Source organism: Ciconia boyciana, chromosome 2 (assembly GCF_034638445.1).
Source record: "Ciconia boyciana chromosome 2, ASM3463844v1, whole genome shotgun sequence".
Classification (NCBI taxonomy): domain Eukaryota; kingdom Metazoa; phylum Chordata; class Aves; order Ciconiiformes; family Ciconiidae; genus Ciconia; species Ciconia boyciana.
Genome location: NC_132935.1, coordinates 82,786,324 through 82,807,758, shown reverse-complemented (window position 1 = coordinate 82,807,758; position 21,435 = coordinate 82,786,324). Strand labels below are relative to the sequence as shown.

The 21,435-nt window shown below is 37.9% G+C and overlaps 1 protein-coding gene across 5 annotated transcripts in view; it reads right to left on the bottom strand.

Annotated features, from left to right (window-relative positions):
• Window positions 1–21,435, bottom strand: part of FBXL7 (F-box and leucine rich repeat protein 7) — a 190,647-nt gene that overhangs the window by 113,651 nt on the left and 55,561 nt on the right. Inside the window, exons 1-2 of one of the 5 annotated variants that reach the window (XM_072853123.1) lie at window positions 3,376–3,421; window positions 1,373–1,445 (exon numbers count right to left, since the gene is read on the bottom strand). The exons of the other annotated variants lie outside the window; for them this stretch is intronic. The gene's annotated coding sequence lies outside the window, so the exon portion shown is untranslated. Of the gene's footprint in view, window positions 1–1,372; window positions 1,446–3,375; window positions 3,422–21,435 lie in introns of those variants that run through there. 5 annotated transcript variants of the gene reach the window in all.

Here is a 21,435-nt window from a genome sequence, read left to right as displayed (position 1 = left end):
ATAGGCACATGCAGGAGCACCTTCTTTTCTGCAAGTCACCATCCATCCTAATGTTGACCAGGTAATGATTATCATTGCAACATTTCTTCTGCACTGACCGTGACTGAGATTGAACCATACATTTATGGACAGAAAACTCTGCACCAGTGTTAAGAAAGTGCTGACATGGCTTACAATCTTAACCAATTGTCCACACTGCAAGATTCAGCTCTGATATTAATGACTGTATTTCCATTTCATGTAAGCAAAGATCAGGGGAAAACCTTTTACTTACATTTACCAGATACACAGCTACAACTGAGAAGATACAAAATTTTTTTACTCTACAGAGACAAGTGATCTTTAGACACTACACCATGAATACCAGAGAAAAACCAGCTTTTACCATAGTATGACTGTATGTTTCTTAGCCAGCCCTGGAGACCAAAATGCACAAAGCTAACTCATAGCAATAGTAAATCTGAAGTACAGGTGTCAAGCTTTGAATTGCTCAGCAGCTTTTCATTTCTTGGCAAAAAAAAAAGAATTAAGGAAAGGAGATTTTAATCACAGGTCAGAAATTGCATTTTCTGTTTTGCACCTCTGTAAACCTCCAAATTTGAATAAGTCCAAGATTTTTTTAGCAACTACCTCCTTACGCTGAAATCTGACCTGATGCCACCTAAAGTCTGTAACTTGACAGAGGAAAAGAAGAAATCACTGCTAATTAACTAGATACACTTCTTAACCTTGGGGAAGAAGTCTTCACATTCCAGCTAGGAAATGAAAGACCAGAACAAGAACATGGCAGATCAAACTCATGGTTGCATACAAGACACCCACAAAACAGCAAGGAGTCACTTAGCGTAACGTACAGTGACAGTATGACTATCCTTTCAAGGTACTTCTCCAATTAAAGGCAAAATGAGAAGTATAATTTTCCCACCACAACTTAATGATCAGTGGGGGAAAAGAAAACCAAAACCACACAGAGCTGTGCATTCCTCTCCCCAGTTATGTGACTAAACCAGTATGTTGTTTGAAGTGGATGCATCCTCATTTAAGATTTGCAGGTAGAAGGCCCCATACAGGGTATGGGGCACACACTGAGATTTCAGTTAACATACAGAAACAGTGCATATACAGATGCTGACAGGATTAATCTCTCATCATATACAGCCTTGGCTCTACTTGGGATGTACCTCCAATTTGGATGTACTGATGCAATTTTGCTTTCTTTTTCAGTTTCCAAGAATTACTTTCCTCAATGGGTAACTAGCTGATCATTTGGAAAAGGCAGTCAGTCATCAATAAGTTAAGTCTTCAGAGTTAGCAGAACTATCCAAATTTTTAACCTCTTTCTGCTTCTGGACAACCAAGAAACATCACTGACCTTGAAATTTGAACTGATGAAATACTTTCCTCCTTTGAGGGTGAATGCACTGTATTCAGTCACAACTTTTTTCCTGGTTAAAAACAGAATTGTATTCAGAGCCTATGCAAAATGGCTTTTTCATATTTAAGAAATAATTACTCAGCAACCAATTTTGTGTCTTTGGGCTTAATATTAACTTTTTAAACCTTTGGTATTAAAAGAGTACATAACACAGGGAGGAAAGCTACACTTACGTTTTTGCCAAAGAAAAGTATTCCAAATTCAACTCTGCGTTCTGCATCTGTATCATAACCCTGATGTAAGCATACTTAGAGAGCTATAAAATTGTTACAGTGCAATAGTTTCTCAGTATATCATGATACTAATGAGTAACACAGTACCTGCAGTAGAGAAAAAAAGAAATCTTTTTTTTCCTTTGAGAGATTTTAGCAATCCTTTTTCCCAAAGTGATTGTAGGTTAATCACAATACTACAAAAAAGCAAAACTTTGCCTGTATGGATCCTCTCAGTTACTCTTTTCAGTGAAGGAGATTTATTACTTAGTAGTTTGAAAGTGTTGCTTATTGATTCTATAGTGAAAATATATTGAAAAGTAAGTTGAAAACCATTTTGTTTTTATTAATCAAATATCCTTCAAGTCAAATGAGTAGAAGGTGTAATATCACATTCAGGGTCTCCGCATTTATTTTTTGCACATGGAACAAAAGTTTAAAAAAAAAAGTAAATACTTCTAGCACTGGGCTTTTATCCCTGATCTCTTGAGGATAATGTCCTCCAGACAGTTTGGAACACAGTTTTACCACTGTGTAGACTTTCAAAACCTTGAAATGAAGAGTTTAGAATTGAAATACTGGCAGAACTATATCAGTAGTTGCATAAATTGTATGTTTAAGTATAAATTAGTGTGTTTATCAACTTTCAGTTATACACACTTAAAAAGCATATTGCTATTTTGAATTTATGTATGGCAGATTAAATCCAAAAGTTCAGCTGTGTAATTTTCATACCTCCAAACACAAAAATGAAACTTCAAATTATGTCTTTTAAGTTTCTATAAAGATATGACATTTACATCAATGGTCTTCAGACAAGCCATACAAACAAGTAAGATAAAATCCTCTTTTGTTCTTCATTAGAGGTTAAGAAAGCTTCCATTTGATTTGAAAAGAAACAAAGATAATATCTTAAGATACCCACAAGTTTATAGGCACCTATACATTCTATAACATTGGTGTCCCACAATCTTTGAGTTGCTTCCCAATTTAACGTAAAGAAAATAATTGGCATTAACAATTTAATCCTGCTTCTTGCACATTTTCAGGGATGTATTTATTCTTAAACCAGTTGTTTCTGAACTATCTGAAATGGCAGTAATATTATGGAGATGCAATTAAAACAAATGAAGAAGGCTTAACTTGGCTTAATTAAGAGTGATGGATAATCTCAGCATTTAGTTTCAGCTTAAGTCATACAGTGGTATACAACTGAGTGTCCCCTTCTTCTGACTTTGACTAAGAGCAAGTCCTTTAAAGGAAACATTTGGTCTCAGATTTTAACAGGGGCAGCTAATTCTTCACAGTCAACTTAATGCTCCACTTTTCAGAAAGAAATTCCCATTTCCTCTCTTCTTCTCCCCTCCAGTGGAGTCCTCACAAGGAATGACACTGGGCATTCAAAAATGCTAGTGTTCCCACTCCTCCACTCCCAAACATTACTTGGCACATTTGGTGGTAAGTCATTTGCTCATGAGCTTTCTGTTAAGAAAATTTAAGCTTTGAGCTTCCATCACTCCAGGGCTGGAGGCTGGGGAACAGCAAAGTGGGGAGAGGCTTTTGCTGTCCACAACTGTGAAGTTTTACTGGTCAACTGACTGCATGAACTTAAAGCTGACAAATTTACCTTCTTGAATAAAGCTGTAATATGCAGGTAGGGAGAGACCATACAGGCTATATAACAACAAGACACAATACTGGAATTAAGGGAAAGCATCTCACACCTACCTGTGTGTCCTTAGGCAGCTTACTGTAAGCCTAGTTCCTGGGAGACAATTATCTGAAGAAATAATTACAAGGATAAATGTTTCTTAATTTTAGAGACCTCATGAATGGGCAAAGAACCAAAGTTTAACATGTTCAGGTAATAAGTCAAAATAATCCACATTCTCTCTTGGAAAACTTCATGTTTTCCAAACTAGCTTGTGTTCCCAGAACTCTAAAAGCAGGCATCCACATTCTGCGTGAAACAGCGCTGTTGCCGTTGCTTAAATTCTCTTGTTAAATCTCTCCCATTTTATAGCTAATCACATTTTTATAGCAGGCATGAAGCACTCTACAAGGCCCTTGCTGAGCTGTTCCTGTAAATCAAAACCTTATTCCATCGTTCTGCTTTCTGGCAGCAGAGCAAGGTTACTTTTACCATTTATGGTTGTAAAACCCATCCAGCTTTTTCCCCCCTTCAGTTGCAGCCTTTTTTCCACTATTCTTTCCTTCTCTGTCTTGCTCCAAGAAAGATATTCCAAGTTCAGCTAAACAACTTCAGAACTAATCTTTAAGGTTCTTCTTGTCTTCCAGTACACTTAAAACCTCATGAAAACATCTAACAAGACGACAAGTGAAATATTAATACAGTATTTAGGTCAAGAGCCTCCTTCCCACCTTAAGTCACATGAAACAAACCAAAGCCACACAAGAACAGCAGCAGCTCAAAAGCTCTTTATGCTAAGTTATCACTATGTGGCCCATGCATATACTAGCTTATAAAATAAGGCCCAGATCAGACTGGAGGTGCTTAGAATCACAGTTTAACAGTCTGATATAAGCACTCAAGTCCAGTGTATGAGCAAGAAGAAAGAATCACCACAGTTAAATGTTACTATTAGACCACCTATAAGCAGCCACCATGTTCTGGAACAAAGCAAGCTTAAAAATGAGGGGGAAAAAAATAAAATCCCACTTTTAGATATGCTCTCCAATTGGTATCACCCCTCCTGGCACACAGAGTATTAAACTGAAACAGCCTCTATTTACAATGACCACAAGACTGAAACACCAGATCCAGTTTTTGTCAGGTCTGGTTCTGTTCTTCCCCTCTCCAGCTCAGAGCTGGAGCATCCTGCCATAGAAACAGAACACTAAAAGGACTGTCTCTGCCCTTGCACAAGCCTTCGCAGGGCACTTATCAACACAGCCCTATAAGAAGTTTCTATGAACATGAAAGAACAATGATGTACACTGCAAACTCCTGACTTTTCACCTAGAAAGGGCTCAAGCCCACATTGTGTATGGGACCAGTCAGCACACACACAAATCATTACAGGGATGTTACTACAGGAGAACACCTGTCCAGTTACAAAAGCAAAGCAACCCTTGCTGCTTAGAAATTAAGTTTAAGTGCTCTAGTGCTTTTTCCAACTGACTTGAAATCTACAGTGCTTCACAGAGATATGGATAGATTGTATGGACAAAATCCAATTCATCTGAACATCAACAGCCAGCCTCTTTTTTTGGTCTAAAAGGACCCTTTACACGTGTCAGCCTATTGTTTAAAATTTGATGTTAAAAAGAAATATAAGCATAGCTCACTCTCGTATTTAATTCCTACATTCATGTCAGTATGGGATTTGCTGAAACTGAGAAATCAGCACTGAAAAGCTACTGACCTTTAAGCTTAACATCTCCTGAATCTTATAGGTGAAATGAACATGCTAGAGAGATCACGATGTGCACATGCACAGAAAAAGGCTTTAAGGAGACTATTCCCACATTACCTGGGTGGATCAAGACAACAAACTGGTTTATGAACCCACATTGCCCCAGTATTTCACCTCAGCAGAAATCTGCAAGCAATCAGTAGAAATGATGCAACTACCTGCTTATCAAGTGGGTTTGGTTTTTCTGATTTCTGGAAGCATGCCCTAAATAATGCTGCTCACTTAGAAGATGTTTGATTTTGTGCATAATTTATTGTACATATTCTACGCAGATGTGAGCATAACTAACTGTTGTTACTATTTTCCACCTGGAAAAGCACAGTGACTGTACTGATTAATGGCTCCATGACAATTACATCATTCTTGACTTCACCCCTTGTAGTTAAGCATATTTCCTGAACAATGGAACAGAGAGTGATCAAAGGAAACCAGTTTTTAAGGTCATAAGTTCTTGACACACAGACCACCTGAATGAGGTGCTCAAAGTATCTTTGCATCCTGATCTCTTGGGTGCAGGATGAGGAAATTGAAGTGTTTGGAGTAAGAGCTGGGCGCTGGCCATTAGGGGAATGGTTGCACATAATGAGAAAGGGAGAGAGAGGAGCCATGCAAAACCCTGCTTTCTCTGCGGAAGCTACCACTCACTCCCCTGGGCCCAGAAAGACAAGGTACCAAGGAGCAAACCTTCCTTTCACCCAGAGAGGGAGTCCCCAGGGAAGAGCTGAAAAGAATTAAGACTATGAGGATATCTCCATGCTTGTATTCTTTTTCATAATGATCTTGCATAACTTGCACTACTACTAAAAATGACTACAGCAACTACAACCATCTCTTGCTCACTGGCTGACACAGAGGTCCTCATAGCTGCTACCTTTACCTTCCTGCCAGGAAGAGAAGGTAGCAGAACATCCACTGAAGTACAAAAAGAACTTTAGAAATGAGGTTGCCTGCAAAAAGTTCCTTGCACTTTCTGGTAAGGAACTTCAACACAGCCATCCTCTCTCATGGTTAGCGTAATTAACTACAGATGAATGCCTTCGAGAGCTCATCAACAAAGGGGAAGAAGGAACTTGCCACAACCTTTCAGCTTCACAGCCCTCCTATCCCAATGGCAGACCAAATCAAACACGGGTTGTTTGTTCATCAAAAACAGAGGTCAGATTACAATCTCGTAGTAAGATGAATAAATACCTGGAGTAACACTATTAAGTCAATGGAGCTACCCTGAATTTGCACACAAAATCTGGCTCATTATATTCCAAATTGCTAAAAAGGTGGCTGACATCACAAGACAGCACAGTAGCTGAAAGATTTGAAGAAAACTCTACTTGGATGAATTTTTCTGAGCAAAAAGAGCAGAAGGTTAGATTCAAATCCTACTGTCAACACAGCAAGGGTCAACATTAATGTTTTCTTCTCTTATGTAATGAATTGTCAGATCTCAGCTACACTGCTGTCCTGTTATCTCCTGGGAGGAAGGATAAATTGGTTAATAAAGTTCTTTCCAAAAAAAGCCTTCAAAAGTAGAAACATCTGCTATGTTCATTAGTCACCATTTGGCCTGAGTTCAGTAGTAAGGCAAACTACAAACCCATTCCCTTTCTCTTACCTAGAGAGGTCACAGCAAATGGGATCCTAGGTTTACGGAAATCATAGCTAACTGGAATGAAGATAGCTGTGAAGCTTACAGATACGCTTTGTTTCCTGTCCATTCACGAGAGCGTAAGACTGCATTCACACACACTAGCATCTGATGGTCATAGGAACTCATATGATTTACAGTAGACACAGAGGTTCAGGTAGTCAAAAAAATTTTTAGATGCGGCATTTAAGAAACCCAGAATATATATATTTTTAAAAGTACAATAAGAGTTAGTTCAAAAAATCTAAGCCTATAACCACATGAAAACTGGGAAGAGTTGCAGAAATCAGGCAACATGAATTAGTCTGAAGCAAAGCTGGGAGCTGAATCCAGATGCCAGAAGTTTGGGTTTAACTCTTCCATTCAGTTGCCTGCGCAACTGGACTGAGCAATACTGGAATCATACATTTTTTCCTCTTTGCATTTAAAAATACTAGTAAGGTTGTAAAGTCAAGCACTCCAAAGCTGGAAAATAAACATCAGAGACTTATTTTTTTTTCTCCTTTTCTACTGTAAATGACTACTGTATAGTATAGTCCTATACAAGAGAAAACACTGTTTTTTCTCTCTTCATTCAAGAGACAAGTCCATACATGACATGCACGAGGCACACTGCCCAAAAAGAGAACTGTGTGATGAGATTATGAATGGGCTAATTTATTCACAGCAAAATCCACAATAGGAGTTTGCTGTTGTGATGCTCAGTATTCCAATACCAAGAATCTAGATATCCCCTAAGAAAAGTCCCTAAAGCTGTGGGCCACCATTTTGCACACATGGAATGTGCTTTCACATATTCTTGCATGTAAGGTAAAACTTAAGGTTAAAATGTAGGACACTTGGCAATGCCAAAATGACTTAGTTGTTACACAGGTCATCACTGCACCCCTAAGCCCCAAAGCTTTCTTGATACATCAGAAAGAGGAAAATACCGCTCTATTCAAAATATACTGTGAGGACTATACCTGAAATACTGGTACCACAGTTAGAGTGACCACATAAAATAAACAGTAGCTCCTTGAACGAGCACCCTCTGGTCTTGATATCAATTGAGGCAGAAAAGCTCTGAAATGCAGATTGTTAGAATTAATAAGCATGACAAAGGTAAATTAATGTTTTACAGAATTTCCTAATTAGAGAGTGCTTGAGTTCAAAGCTGTGACTACTGTTTGAACTTAGGTCATATACCATTTCTAAGTTTATTTAAAAAAAATCCAACGTAAAATAAAGTTTTACATTATGTTCTTGCATTGAAACCTGCTTGTTTCAACAACTGTTGATCACTTTCTGATCCACTAAACAAACCTCTGCTATTCAAGCAAGCAGAAAATTAAAGCTTAAAAAATTAAAAAAATAGCAGTTGTCATATACCATAGTGGAGGGCAGTAGACTGGAATGAGAGGTGACCAATTGGTTTCACAGGCATTTACAAACAGAAGACATTAAGTAGCTGCCCCACCATCTACTTTGGAGGTTTCCTACCCTGTTCCACTCTTCCTGACCAGGCAAGGACTCCTCCTACCATTCAGACTTTTATTCTTATCTTCCTTCCCCCTTCAGATACCTGTCCAGCTTCCTTTTCACAGACAGCTGTAAAACACAAACACTTCCTCATCCAATGTCTGCCCTAATTTCTAGGGTTTGGAGGTTTGGGGTGTGAATGTGGGGAGGGTAGGGTTTTGTTCTGGTTTTTTTTGTTGTTGTTGTTCTTCACAAGTTGTTCACCCGTCCTTATTTTCTTTCTCCGCTTTCTCAGTCCAAACCACAGCATCTGTGAAAGCAGTAGAGATGACACTGGGGAATTAGGAAGCAGTTTCTTGATCAGCTTTAGTACCTCTGCAAATGATCCTAGGTCGTGTTCATGGTGACACCTAAGGTTTTAAAGGCTAAGCTCTAACAAGTCTCATTAAACACAGCCAAACTGAATGTTACAAGGTTTGTAATTCAACCTAATTTGGATCAGGCACCCCAAGGATATGTGCTTCTGACAAACACTATCCTAATTCAAACCAGTGACTCTGCATTTCACACCAAGAGAAATAAACAATAAAACTCCAGTAAACCTCACAGTATGATTACAAAATATTTTTCCCAATTAACCTTCACACAAACAGTTAATCTGCTGCAATGAAAAAGGCTAAAAAAAGGTAAAGATCAACAGCACATGCCACAGACACACACACATCAAGAAGTGATGTAATTTAACTTCTGTCATCCTTTCATATACGTGTTGTGCAGGTTATCTTAATGGTTGAACAGATTCACACACACACATTAAAGAACGCTGCTTCAAACTGTAAGAAGCTTATCTGTTCCCCTTAAAAGCTCCAAAATTATTTGCTAAAATGAATTATATTTTACCTTGTCATAAGATCACCCCATATTTAAAAATGTGGGTTTTGAACAGCACCATATAATTTTGTACCTGAAATATTTCAAAAACACTTAGTGCTTTCCATAAGAAAATAAAGTTCAATTTCATCTATTATTTTACTTTTTCTTATCAAAACTCTTCTTGGTTTCTAGCAGGCCTAGCAGTTTCAAAATTAGACAACAGAGCTATACTTTTTCAAGCAGTAATCTCACTAAAACTGTTAAACCTTTCTCTAGATTGAAAAATGGAAGAACACCTCCTTATGTTTTTTATTATCTATTTTTCTCCTCAAAGTAAGCTTGTTCTGTTTACCTTCATGTCTTCCATATTTACTATTCATACTCTGAAGTGCTGACCTATTTCGCTTTCAGGAAGGAAAATTTTCAGCTCTTCTTGATAATCATGCTCACTGTCACTTGCATATAGCATCAGTGTGAACCCACACATATACATGTTATGTCCAAGCTGGAGAAGGGAGTGGGAGGGAGATTCCACATCTGGAAACTACTCTAAGCCTACAGTCTTATCAGTTCACTAAGAAAACTGAGATGTCCTGAAAAAAGCTACTACAAGATAGCAATCATCATCAAAAAAGCCAAGAGAATTGTACAGGAAACTACAGGCAACCTCCTGTTGTCCCTTCCTACATCAATTATCCTCTCATCCTAAGGTTTAAGGAAGGACTTTAATGTAATAGAGAAAGAAATTATGACATTCAGCATCTAGAACTTGGAAGTAAATTCTAACTCTATCAAACTTTACAGTGAAGTTAATGTCCCGAGACATACTCTATTTTAGTCAGAGCCTACAAGCTTTGATGCAGCAACTAAGCACATTTTATTACCTGAAGTGGAGACTGTAACAGGGGACCTTCTGGCCTTCACGTCTATAGCAAATAGTGATCCCTTTTATTTGCATGTATTTGCTCTAGCAAAATAATTTATTCATTTACCATGCATCATACTTTCAATGAACTTCCTAAACACATTTTCATGTACTTCACTCCTTCCCATGCACAGGAGAACATCTAAGTTCTGTTTTACCTCATGTGTTTCTATGAAGAGAGAGGCCAAATAATTCCCCCGCCCGCCCCCCCACATGCCCTTCTGCTAGATTTTACTATAGTTCTAATGCCTATAAAAGTTGATCCAACAACAGAACAGGTAGATCAGAAGTACTGAAGGCTTCCTGGAGACCCTTTACAAAACCTCTCAGCCATTTCCCAAAAAACTACCTTGGCAGTTACATTGTCAGTGATGCTTTTCCAGCCTGTGAGGCAATTCAAGTCCCTGTTTTCTTTAGGCTAGTATTCTCTAAAGGGAAAATCCAGAATTTTGTAGTAAAGCTGGAAGGATGTTATCTTTCACATAGGCAGGTGGAATCTGTCCACAGCGTGAATACACTCTTAATTCATAAATAACAATCCATTTCCAATTTACAGGTTAAAACTAGCACTATCATAAGGAAAATATTCATTTGTGAACAAGTCCAACATGACAGCAGATAAGGGGTAGAGGTTGCAAAAGGTCATCAATAGTCCCTTTTCATCTTTAGTTCTATTTCACAGCAGTGTTAGCTGTTAGTTAGTCCTACAAATATCTAGGCCAAGCTTTCTTTCCTTCATGTCTCAGCAGAGACACCACAACTTACCAATCTAGTTCAATGCACATAGGAAAGTTTGATCTAATATTAAACTCTAATTCTCTCATCCATAGCAAGCGTGGACAAGATCTTAATCCCTTCTCCTCTGCAGTAAATTTTTCTGTATTCAAAGACACACTTATTTCCTCTTCACTTCCCAATCTTATCCTAGGCTAAGCAAATACAGATCTTTCAGTGATCTCCCTTATAGGTCAGGTTTTCTAGACTTCTGTTCGTTCTTGTTTTCCCTTGAACTTACTCTAATCATTATGAAATACACTCATAAACCCTCAAGTCAACTACCAAGGTGCATCTTAAAAGTAAATATGCTGCTTAAAATGCAAAGTACTTCAAATTCAATCTAGAGAGAAGCTCGTATATTCTACTTTAGTGCTTTGCAAGCTGGAGGACGGCATTTGAAATACCAACTTGAAAGAACTCTAGAAGAAATTTATTTACTTTAGCTTGCCTTCTTAAGACCCTGTAGTACTGGTTGCCACCTATATACATAATAGCAGTTTTTACTTTAAATATCACAAGCTTCTATGGTGTCAAACAGTGTGGCTGGGCCTAGCTCAGTCCCTTCTTCCTTACCAAGATGACTGAAATCCCACCTAAGTGCTGCAGGACACGGACTTCGTTCATTACAAAAGCGCTTGCCTCTCGCGACACCCGACGGACCACATATATCTGAGAACGGAAATACCTTTAAAAAGCCCCATGGTGTTAGAAAGTGCAGCACCGGATGAACTAAGCTATTCCACTCAAGTTTGTTTTGGCAGATTTTCAGCTCTCTAGTCTATCCTTGCCTTGTTTTCACACACAAGACTTGGAACAATTCCATTTATCAAGTCTACCTAGATGGAGCATTAAGTTGGCCTCTAAAATAAGACAGGGAGAAAAAGAGGAAAAAGTAATGCAATTCAATACTGTTAACAATTTTCTCACTATAGTTTTATGTATGCAGGACAAAAGTGGAAGGTAGACAGGGAAAAAAAACCACCACATTTGAAACCTGAAGATTCAAAAGACTACTTTTCAAGCTGTGCTACTTGACATAAGACAATGTTAGCTAAATATGAAAACTTATTTTTGTGGAAAAAAAACCCAAACAAACAAAAAAGCCCCCCATGTAAAAATAATATCTCTGAATAATTGTCAGTTAAGCTAGAAAAGGGAAATATGCTTATTTTCCATAGTTTAAGGGCTTTACTACAACTGTCTAAAACAGATAGTTGCTGGCATTTCTTGTAAGACTGAAGAGCTTTCAGTCATGTATATTTTTTAATATATTAATAAAATGGCTATAAATATATATGCTATAAATAAATATATACCATATATCCAACATACATCCACTAATTGGAATATAAAATTACTTTGTTTCAAGCAAAAGCTACAGTGATTAAAAAGCTACACTTCATTTTACATCATCTTTCAAGGGAAGCAGCTTCTTTACAATACCAATGCTTGCTTTAGATACTACCAGGGAACAATTACCAAATATGCGCACTTGGGTATCTATTCATATAAGAGGAGCTTTCCAATTGCAGAAGAACTTGTAACAGCTTAGAGAAAGAAGAAAAAGTTAAATATTTTAGAATTTTCTATTTTCTATTTTAGAATTTAACTTTTATGAAATTCAGCTTCCATTTTATTCTCAGACATTTCAGTAAACCACAACTAAATTATGATCAGTTTTAATCAAGTTAATGGATTATGAAAAATACACTACCTAAAATTACACAATTCCTTTTTACTAGGGCCTGCATTTGACTTTTACAAACCAGTCTAGTTTGGCAGACACTCATATCTACAACATGGCAAGAGAAAGAATACAAAAGCAATGAGAAAGCGTTGCCCACTGGCATGACATTTTTCATCTAAAAAATTTTCTTCATTAGTGAACGTATCTTGCAATAACTTTAATGGTGTAGTTTACAGACCTTTAAGGAAGAAACTGTATTCTTATGATCATGCAATTCCCAAAGCAACTTTGCCAAATCTGTTGAGCATTTTTAAGTACTACTGCAAGATACATGCCACCCTTCCTACTGTATTTTCTGCTGTGCCACACAGCTAACTATCAAGTAGAGCACATGCTCTAAGTCAGTCTTGTGCTCCAAGCTTTTTCTACATAATACAATTTAAGTCAGAGCCTTAACTTGATTCAGAGTCATCTAGTATCAAACTGATGGATACTTAATACCTGTTTATTTAAGTTAGAAACAAGTTTATTACATATAGGACAAAACAGTATAGTTAAATGAGTTAAGATTATAACTTAACATTCACCATTCAAACAAACAAAAAATTCCCCACCTTTTTACATCTTGTTAAAGTTTGCCTTTGATGGCGGATAGCTGCCCTGCTTCATTTGTGGGTGAGGAAACAGACTGAAATGAGAAATGACAGCTTCAAGGAACGGGTTCTAAGACATGCAAGTTCCTTAATTCTCCCCAGAACAGCTCCTTTTTCAGCAGAGATCTCATTACATCAGAAGTTTCTACCTGAGGGTTCAGAACTTTTACTATCAATAATATAAAAAAAAAAAAAGCAAGCCTATTGTCAGCAAGCTTAAGTTCACAATTGGACTCTACTCCATGGAAAAATTGAGGTCTGCAGATCAACAAGTTGACATTCACAGTACATTACTTCAACTGTTAACCGTTTTGGCAAGCAGTCAGTCCTTGTACAGTCATCAAGAAGTATAGACAATAATTCTTACACTCTCCCTTCTAGGTCTAAACTACATGCTTGATTAATGACATCTGAGTTTCACCAGTAACCTAAATTGACATATTTAGCAGGGATGCCATGAAGAATTGTTTGCCTGTCAGTAGAAATTAATCATACAGGACTTGTACAAAGATTAAGCTTAGAAGAGGTGGGACAAATAATTTGCAGCAGGACAACACACCGGTAACCTCCCACCACAGGAGCTCTTCTGGAAAAGCTTTACTACTCTCTGCAAGTCTCATCTTGAACAACAGGGAGTAGTAGCAAAGTCTCGGTAACAGATAATATTGCAAGACTGCAAGCAGATGCTGTCCTCTGTATTAGCAGGATAAACAGGGCACATTTTCAACCCCTGAACTCATCTACTTCAGGTGTGTTCATTTTCAAAGTTTTTCCCCCAGAACAACTCAAGATTAAGCTACTCAGTTACAGCTTTACTTCTCAAAACAATTTAGCCAGGCATTTAAGTTATCCAAGACAACAGTTTAACTGCTCCTAATAATTTAATAAACTTCAGAGAAAGCAGCAGGTAGATCATAGTGATCACTGATGACATTCTATATTAGGTTTACAATCCTGAAGCCCTTTTAAGCTTATAGAAAAAACAGGCAAGGTTTTTATTTCCTTCTTCTGTGCACAATACTTGGTGAAGAATAGTCATGATTATCACTCAGCAATCAAGCCTATTTTTCTGCTTGTGGAAGTAGATTAATTACTTTATGACTGCCATTGCTTGTTAAGGCATTTTTTTCTGCATAACTATAAAATATGGGATATAATTTCATTTCAGGTGAGATTCTCAAAATCCAAAGCCTATAACTCCAGAAAAAAAAAAAGAAAAAAATGAAAAAATTTATGGATGAAATAGCATTCAAGTCTATTTTGCAATTGCACAAAGTTCTGCCATGCCATTCCATTTAATTTTCATCTCCCGCAGGCAGTACTCACTCCTTTCATCCATGTTTTCCACATGAAAATGGACTAGGTATAGCCATTAGGTGTTTCAAGAAAGCCATCAGGCACTACTTCACACCTCTGCCCCTCATGCCAGCTGAGAGACAGCTGGCATCAAAGCCTTCAAGAAATACTGATTTCCCCTGCTGGCCAGCCCAAACCCAGCATTAAGAAGGAAAGCGGCCATACAACAGACCTAGCACTGTCCCTAAACGAGTCCTCTCAATCAAGAACAGAAAGTAGGTCTCCAACTTAACCTTCATACCATGTCCAAAAGTGACAACTCCAGAGCTTTGTTCAGTCTCAGCTAAGATGCTTTTGAGTACATTACATGAAACAAATGCACAGCGCTGAGGGCTCCAGAGAAATTGGTGACTCATTTGCCTTTAATCCTGTGAATGCAAACTGCCAAGAATGCCTCTATGGTTCTATAGTTAACCATGGTTTTGCAAAGTCATTTGTCTAGCTATCATTAAAAAACCTTAAGGTCTTCATGCGAAGCAACTCCAGCCCAGACAAGCAATGCAGGAAGAAAGGGGTTGTGCATACCAGTGGCTTCTGACTCCCACACAACCAATGGTCCCTCTCACCCTCAACTTGTAAACCTCAGTGCAGCCATACTTTATACATCCTTAGAGAGGATTAATTTAATTTTGATTTCCTCTCTGTGTTTGCTTTGGAGGTTTGCAGCTTGAGCAATATATATATGACTAAGATTTGGCAGCGAGCCGCCTGTAATATGATGTATATCATTTCAGCCAGGCCAGCATATTCAGGAAAACAACAAGCTGGCAGTGAGGACAGCTTCATCTCACATTCAGAAAGTGGAAGACTGGTGTAGGAATAAGCAATGGCAAGACATTTCCAGGAGCTAAACTTAAGAGGGATGGGTTCTGATATCATCCATGTGACCGAGGGAACACAGTGCCCAGCAAAACAAGTTTCGATCATGACAGAGGAGGCGGCGACAGGCATATAGGTCTTTAAACCCATGGCCTTTCCATCATCCAACAGGTTTCTAGTATATTGGTTACTGGCATCTTCCAAAGCTTGCCAGGGCAATGGTAAAACCAGGGCCATGCAAAGAGGTATTGTTGCCACAGGAAAGCAGACAGAAATAAAAGGATTTTGCTGGGCTGACTTTCGTGTTTGAGCATCATACTAGATTAAAGAAAATATTAAGTATTTTCTGTAAGATTTTTCAATGAGAGAAGTAGGAATTAAACTCTGAACTGTACCATTTCCAATGTAAACTTCAGTTAAACATTTCAAATTTCAGTCTCAGCTTTTATTCCATCAGTTGTCCTTCATGAGAAGTTAACAGAATAGTATATTACACATGCTATGTATAATATTCTATTCTATGCAATCATAGAGTCATGATTCTATGATTCTAGTACTGGAGCAGTAATGTTCTATGCCCAACAGAAAGCACTTTCTTTTTATCTCATTCATGCCATTTTTCATAGCTGAAATGCATCTGCTCAGCTGAGTTCAGTGGTACATACCTACAATCATAAGCTCCAACCAATGTATGAAGAAAGTCATTATTGCCTGGAGCAAAACAATCCAACCATCCTGACACAGACCTTGTTTCAAGGATAGCCCAGCACATAAGGATTCTTCAGAGTACAAACTCAAAATCATCAAACATCACAAGCTATTATTGTTTCAATAGTGTACTAGTCTTCTAGCATTTCCAGATTTCCACCCACCTAGAATTGGCAAGGTTCCTTTTATTAGACCTCCATATTAGTTTATCAAGATTATGCTGTTGCTTCCATCAGAAGCTTTCTGTAAAGGGACACGAGGGCTAGAATGCAATGGCCTATGTCTGCCTTAATGTCTGTTATCACTGCTTAGCAGTGTTACCCATACATCTGAAACCCAAAACTATAGCTACCTTTTTAGTATTATACACCAGAGAAGCTTTACTTTCAACTTAGTTTACTACCTTTGCTATCTTTTGTCATCACTGCCTCCTTTTCCCAGTCTAAATTCAGTGCCTTTAGTTTGAATAGTCCCTTCCCTCCTGAAAGCAAAATTCAGTCTGGTACTTCCATGATATGAAACCAAACTAACTTGTGGCAGAAATGGCAATAAAAATCCTAGTTCATTCAGACTCATCAGTCACAAGCTCAATAGCAGAGTTAAGTATGACTGTTTTCAAGTTCAAAAAGTAGACACAAAAGAACGGAAGTTATCATCAGGTTCAACACCACAGTCAAAAGTTCACCCTTTAAAAAAAAAAGGGGGGGGACGACACATAACAGGGAATAAAACTCATTACAAATCAGTGTTTAAATTTCCTACACGGTATTTCACCCAGGCCTAAGAGACAACACACAATGGTCAAAAACACTGAGAATAAGACCATGTATTTCAACACCTATATATAAACTTTTTTTTTTAAACCTTTCCCATCTAGTGATTCATAGTTTGAATACTTGTATCTGAAGACTACCATACTCTGCACGTGTAAGACAACAGCATCTACAAGATGGTGCAACACAGTTAAACACCTGGTTTTCCCTGGCCTTGTTCTGTCAGCCTACAATTCTTTCCTTGAGGAAAAAGAAAAAATGCTGATTTTTCTACTACTTCCAGATGTTAAATGGCAATGGCTCTGACCAGGATACCTGAAGCTTCAAAAGCTTCAGATAATCCATACATCCGCATTAAGATGAATCATCCTAAATGCATCTGACTTGGCGAGTAAAGGCGTCATGTCACACTTTCAGAGTTCTGCATTGGATGCCCCGACAAATTGAGGGCAGGAGTGTCCTTCATTTGGATCAAATTAACACAGACGTGACGTACAAATGAGGAAGTTAAGCTAGTATGTCAATAAAACAGCATAGGAGCCTAAAAACTTCCAAGCCCAGTAGAAGATCTAATTGAGCAAGCCATTCACAGACCACGACGAGTGCCCACAAAACTGGGTCAGAAGTGAAAAGAAGATTACTGTCCAAGGAGAAAAATTCTTTCAATTGATATTTGAACCACATTAATATTAAAACATACTCAAAGTCAGAACAGAATTGATGTTACTTGTTTAATTTTCAAGAAGCAACCAAGGTAACAAAACCTTTCTAGTTTTTCTAATAAGTAAACACACACACTGCAAACTACTGCAATACAGTCTGTAAAGAGGTGAGGACTGGCAACGTGTTTTCACTTGAGCATCCTCCCATGCCAAGTTTCTTGAAAATTCCAATACGTGCACATATGGGAAGAGTTGAAGCTCATCCAAATCTTGAATTTAGTTTCCTGGACACAAGAAAATGAATGCGAGCACAAATAAATTTAAAAACGCAACACACAAATAGCACCTTAGCACCTAAAATACACATATTTTTCTTGCTATAGAGAAATGTGTCAGGACATAAATATACACCAGTATCATTGACAGCACTCCATTTCATACCAAAGATGACCTTGATCCTGAGGTTAAAAGGAGATGACAAACATGCCCCAGATTTTCCCTCAAGTTTCAGCTATTTTCTTTTTGTAGAGGCTTTAGGTAATGGTTTATTACTAGCTCTAGGGATATTATTTTTCTATATTCCTTTAACAAAGGAGTAACTTTTTGATGAGTTATTTCAGTCCAGTAACAACTTAAGCAAATGGGTGCAGTTTTAAGTCTGCAAGACCCCTATTCCCATGCAAATGAGTTCTTTCAAGAACGGCTCAAGCAGTCAAATACTTCAGTTTTTAAGGAAACTTCTTGATGGGATATATCTGTGAGGTTCCACAACTTCCTCAAACTTTGACTGAACTCTTTGAAAGCTTTGAAGACAAATGGCCTCTGTTAGGACTTGAAATTAGTAAGTGACACTTACTCTTGGATTTCAATGAGAGTAAAAGCATAATTTAATCCAGGATAATAAGCAACATTTTGGGACTGACATGTGAACTATTTTTTAGAACCACAGTCACAATCCCAAGATAAAAATCAGTAAATTCACACAGAGTTTATGAGTTATCTTCTGGATTAAGGAAGCCTATCTGGTTACCAAAGTAACATACATCAGTTTTCCCAGCAGCCACAAAATTCCATAGATTCACCGTGATTACATTTACTGTTAACTAAATGATCCACTACAAAATGCTTGTTTCTCTGGCCTGAATTGGCTAACCATTCAGACAAAAAGACACAATTTCTATGAAGGGGCCCAAAGGAAACACTTTATCCTTTCAGCAAATCTGAGCCTGCTAAGTTTATAAGCATAATATATTATATTGAGCAATAGACAGTAGGATACGAAAGTTTGGTCACTTGTACTTTTAACAACATTGTCCTTTTTTTTATGACTTTGCAGCTAATATGATCTGTTTTTCAGTTTCACCTAACTAGTTTTACTGCTTGCAGTTCCCAACTACATTCCTTTTGTCCCCCCTTAGTGAGGCCAATATTTTAGTTACTGTTTAAGTTATGGTTTCATTATTTTTCCCTCCTAAATAGCACAGAATATTACCTATTTAAACATGGTTGCTCGAATTTAGAACCCACAAATGCTAAACAGTAACACATTCATGGCATATTGTCCTTCTATGCTCATCTTATTTCCAAGATGCATGAGAAAAGATCTTTCTATTAGACAGGGATAAATGAGTTGCTCTAATATTATATGTTCCAGTTTCTATGAAATTAGAAGGTGCAAAGAAGCAGCATAGAACCCCTTGAAGTTCTGAGTCAAAGCATGAATGAATGATAATAAAGTTACACTAATAATTTGGGCATTAATTTATCACCAAATTCAAGAGGATACCCTTGTACTTCCCCTTTAGGCATCTGTCCAAATCAGAACTGGAATAACCAATAACAGAAATCAGGACATGAGAGAAGCCTCAGAACTGATGTCATTTGTTTTTTCAGTTCACATCAGCATTTGTCTGCTGTCTAATTCAAAATGGACATCTATGGATAACCGTGACAAATAGTTTCTCATGACAAAATCTCACAGTTGCTTTTGAAGCTTCCCAGTCTTCTCCTTATGGGCAATATTTTAAAAAAGACTGGTATCATCACAGTAACACAGAAAATATCAGATGGGGGTGAGTATTTCCTGGGTGTTTTGGGTTCATTTCTTTTTTTGGCCATATACAAATGCACATTCTAAACAAAAAACATTTACAAATGTCCTGGTTTCAGCTGAGATAGAGTTAATTTTCTTTATAGTGGCTGGTATGGGGCTATGTTTTGGATTTGTGCTGAAAACAGTGTTGATAGCACAGAGATGTTTTAGTTGTTGCTGCACTAGTCAAGGACTTGTCAGCTTCCTATGCTCTGGCAGGTGCAGAAGCTGGGAGGGGACACAGCCAGGATAGTTGATCCAAACTGACCAAAGGGCTATTCCATACCACATGACGTCATGCTCAGTATATAAAGCTGGGGAAGAAGAAGGAAGGGGGGGACATTTGGAGTGATGGCGTTTGCCTTCCCAAGTAACCACTAGGCGTGATGGAGCCCTGCTTTCCTGGAGATGGCTGAACACCTGCCTGCCCATGGGAAGGAGTGAATGAATTCCTTGCTTTGCTTTGCTTGTGTGTGCGCGGCTTTTGCTTTCCCTATTAAACGGTCTTTATCTCAACCCTCGAGTTTTCTTACTTTTGCTCTTCCGATTCTCAACCCCATCCCACCAGGGGGGAGTGAGCGAGCGGCTATGTGGTGCTTAGTTGCCGGCTGGGGCTAAACCATGACAAGTGGTTTAAAAGTATGTGAAAGCATTAACACATCAAGCTCAGAAGAGGCCAATTCTCCTTCATCCCAAAGAGCTATTTAATATGGTTGGTAAAATCTGAATTCAGTGACTGAATGGTAGTGCTGTTATTTTGATGCAGATACAATTTCATTGGGGGTGACATTCTTAGCGTAGTCCAGAAAATATTCAGATTTCATTAAATGCTATAGGAGTCTGTCTTCCTTAATTAAACACTGACAGAAGTGATCTTTACTAAATATTGAAGGATACAAGCAGCTTAATCATTCATCCAATACCACATCAGCAGAAAGAAAAACAAGTGTTCCTCAAGAATTTTTTCCCCAAAAATGTATTTGTCAAGTAGTCTGACAAATTAACAGCACCAACTGACACCTACTGATGTCAGTTCTTTCTACTGGAAGCAGCCAAAGCAGATGCGGAATATTGTGAATTTTAGCCAGATCCAGAATAACCTCCCATTAAAATCAGGCACATCAGCTTCTTGATCAGCTTCACATGCTTAACACTGCAAAAGCCTTCCAAATACAAATGCAAGGCTGGATAGAAAATGTGTAGTACAACTGAATCTGAGGTACAAGGGCATTAAAAGAAATTTGAGAAAGTTAACTCTACTGGAATAGCAAAGAGAAAATACACTCACAGCTAAAATCAGATTGGACTGTAATTTTGCCTCAGATTGCAAAAAGTTACTAAAGTCTTGTTTCAAAAGCAAAAGAAAAGCAAAAGTGTCAAAGAGCAAGATGATTTCACAAAGCAGAGTTCAAGCTAATGGTTTATCTCAGCCCACAATAAAGAAGGGCCAAGTAAACATAGTCTCCCAAGCTAGAGCCCGCTGACGACGGTCCAATTATGATTTTATCATTTAGACCACATTTGTTTGTTATATAAGGAAACCTACTATAAAAGTCCTTCCTTGTGCCAGGTAAACAACTGCTCTGCACAATGCACAGTTTCTGAGGTTTCAGGTGCCACACAAAGTTTTTATTGCTCAAATGGGAGCTAAAGACCTAACCTGGCAAGGCTTACAAATGTTTATCTTGCCAGGGGGATGTGATAAGAAAGAAAAAAAAAAAATGCACATTTACATAAGTCTACATGAACATACAAATATCTTCAGATTAAGCAAATCACAAACTTCACAGTTGGGAAGAAGAATTTGTTCCTACTACCCACATCCTTGAGATTGCTTAACATTAATGTTTGTCTTTCAGAGATTTACCTATTTACCTATAATGAACAAGTAAAAGACTTCCCACAAACAATGAATACCTGATA